Source organism: Pogoniulus pusillus, chromosome 28 (assembly GCF_015220805.1).
Source record: "Pogoniulus pusillus isolate bPogPus1 chromosome 28, bPogPus1.pri, whole genome shotgun sequence".
NCBI lineage: Eukaryota > Metazoa > Chordata > Aves > Piciformes > Lybiidae > Pogoniulus > Pogoniulus pusillus.
The window spans coordinates 10,690,127-10,692,674 of record NC_087291.1 but is presented as its reverse complement, the minus strand read 5'-3'; the positions used below and the strand labels follow the sequence as shown (position 1 = coordinate 10,692,674).

Sequence of the window (2,548 nt, the reverse complement as noted above, 5' to 3'; positions counted from 1 at the left end):
GTATCAGGATTCCATGACAATATCTATAGTTCTTCTGTCACTTACTTGGGATAAGCATTTACTTAGCTCAGCTTTCTGATTATTTATTCACTCTGAACTTAAGTATAAGAAAGGACTTATTCACTAATGTAGCAACAGCCTTTGTCAATTAAATAAGATACACTTTCTATTGGACATTAAATACACTTTCTATTTGATATCAAATACAAAGAACTTAATGTTCACCTAAAACATCTGTACTGGACTATATCTTTTGATCCCACAGAGAACATGAGATTGTCTGTGCAGTAAAATTTGTGACTAAATACTTGAATCAAGATAATTTAATATGAATGAAATCTCATATCTTAACTGGGTTTTAAAACTATTTATTCAGGAATGCTGATCTATAGAAGCCAAAGCTTCTGTGATGCCTGCTAAGTGTTGGAATTACAGGTTTCATATGCAAAATCTGTGCATTAAGGTTTGGACTCCCACCTGGAAAATTAGAAGGTAACAGTTTCAAAGCAAGAAATAAACCTCAAGTTAACAAAAGATGGTCATTAACAGAGTCTGTTTACTGTCTGAACAGGAGATGGCTCCAGCTAGCCATACCCAAGGGACACTAACATTTTAAAGTGCATTGTTAACATTACTGTTAAGTTATTAATGATAAGAAGCCTTGCAGAGGAAATGTGAATGTAATGCAGTATGAAGGTACACGTGAATATACAAAGAGAGCTTTGTCTGCAGACCTGAATCACTTGAACTGTCAGCAGTACCCAGAACTCAGGCAGTCAAGAAGAGGTAATGAACCTCTGTAATTTACCTGTTTCTGAATTTGGTAACTGTGTTCATATTGGGATTACAAAAAAAAAAAAAATTAGTTTATAGGAGTTTGGAACTAGATGAACTCTAAGGTCCTCTTCAAACCATTCTACTACTATAGCTTTGAATGTTACCAGTACATGTCCCATGTTAAGTCTCACTCTTGTCTTGCAGTTGTGCTAAACCAGACATGGACAGTGCCTGGACTCTACGTGGTCCTGTGAATGATGTCTTCAAACTCCTGCTGTTCAGCACCCAAGACAACCATATGCCTCAGTTCTCTTAGAGTGAGAATAACATAGAACTCCTCATTCTTGATAGGGATCTTAAAGCCTGGGTAAGGGAAATCTTTTTCCCTCTTTATGTTTTGTAGATTTCAAACAGACATCCTCAGATCTTACTGGGAAGGTAAAAAGAACAAGAGCTACCTCTCTTGAAGGGGGGAAAAGGGTCTTTGTGGAGGAGATTGCAGGGCTAATTGACAGGGCTTTAAACAGGATGTGAAAGGGAAGTGGGATAATGTCATCAGGCTTCCATGTGGCAAGCTGTGGGAGGACACACTAGTGTGTGAGCAATGGGGATCTAGTAAGGGCTCTCAATTTGCCCAGAAGCATGCTGGGCACAAAATAATGCAGTCAAAGTCTTGCAGAGACAAGCTAGATTCCCTTCAGGTGGTAGCTGCCAACAGGGAAACATCACATGGTAATCCACACAGTAATGAAGACATGAGAGATAGGGTGACAACTACGGAGGTGTTTGAGCATGGAGAGGTGGGATCTGAGTCCAGGGTTGAAGTACAGACTGAGTGCCCAAAAAACAGGGTAAGGGAAATTCAGACAGTAAGTCAGCTCCAGCAGCTTAGAGGCATTTCAGTTGTGCTTCTAACACAAGGAGCATGAGGAACAAACAGGAAGAGCTGCAGATCTGTGTAAGTCTACAGGGTTATGCCATCATTGGCATCACTGAGACATGATGGAATGGATCTCATGATTGGAGCGTAGGGCTAGATGGTTATAGACTCTTCAGTAGGAGCAGGAGGGAGTGTTGCTCTCTACATCAACGATAAACTACAGTCCATGGAGCTCCACCTGGGGATGTGGAATGAAAAAACAGAGTTTATGGGTAAAGCATGAGAAGGAACCCAAACAGTTCTATGACAACACAATACTACTCACCCACAAGCTTCCAGTTCCACCAAGTACTTCAGCTCACCATGAGTGAGCAGAAAGAAGCAGCTAAACATAGAGAAGCTCAGCTTAAGTAAGGAGGCACAACCAGCACCCATGTGTGATATTAGAGCAGTCATCAAGTTCCTACCCTAGCAAACCGGGGGGCCACCATAGGCCCCCCGGCCTTTGTTGTTGTCCCACTCCCACTCACCCAGTGCGCACCATGGGGTACTCACCACTGATGATGGGAGGAGGATCCCTCTGCCCAGTTGGGCAAGCTTAGGGCTGCTGCCTTGCCTGGGGCTCATTAAATAGGGCAGTGGGCAGGGAGGGCAAAGTGGTCACACCTGGGGTGGGAGGAGATTCAAACAAGCCCCAGGTGCTCTGGGTTTGAGGGGAAAAGCAGAAAATGCCTTGTGGGGTGGGAAAGGGGCAGATACGGTGGAGAAGGGGAGGTGGTGCTGAAAGGATGGAGATGGAGATGAATAGAGGAGGATGAGGGTAAAGAAAGGAGATGAAGAGGAAAGGAGAGAGATAGGGAAGAAGGAGGGTTAAAAAAACCAAACAACAAC

The 2,548-nt window shown here is 43.1% G+C and overlaps 1 long non-coding RNA gene across 1 annotated transcript; it reads right to left on the bottom strand.

Moving 5' to 3' along the window:
* Nucleotides 1-1,181: 1,181 nt before the first annotated feature.
* On the bottom strand, nucleotides 1,182-2,248 carry LOC135187872 (uncharacterized). The gene is made up of 3 exons (XR_010307477.1): nucleotides 2,213-2,248; nucleotides 1,983-2,042; nucleotides 1,182-1,895 (listed from the first exon to the last, which is right to left on the bottom strand). It is a non-coding gene; the product is annotated as an uncharacterized LOC135187872 (long non-coding RNA).
* Nucleotides 2,249-2,548: the final 300 nt, after the last annotated feature.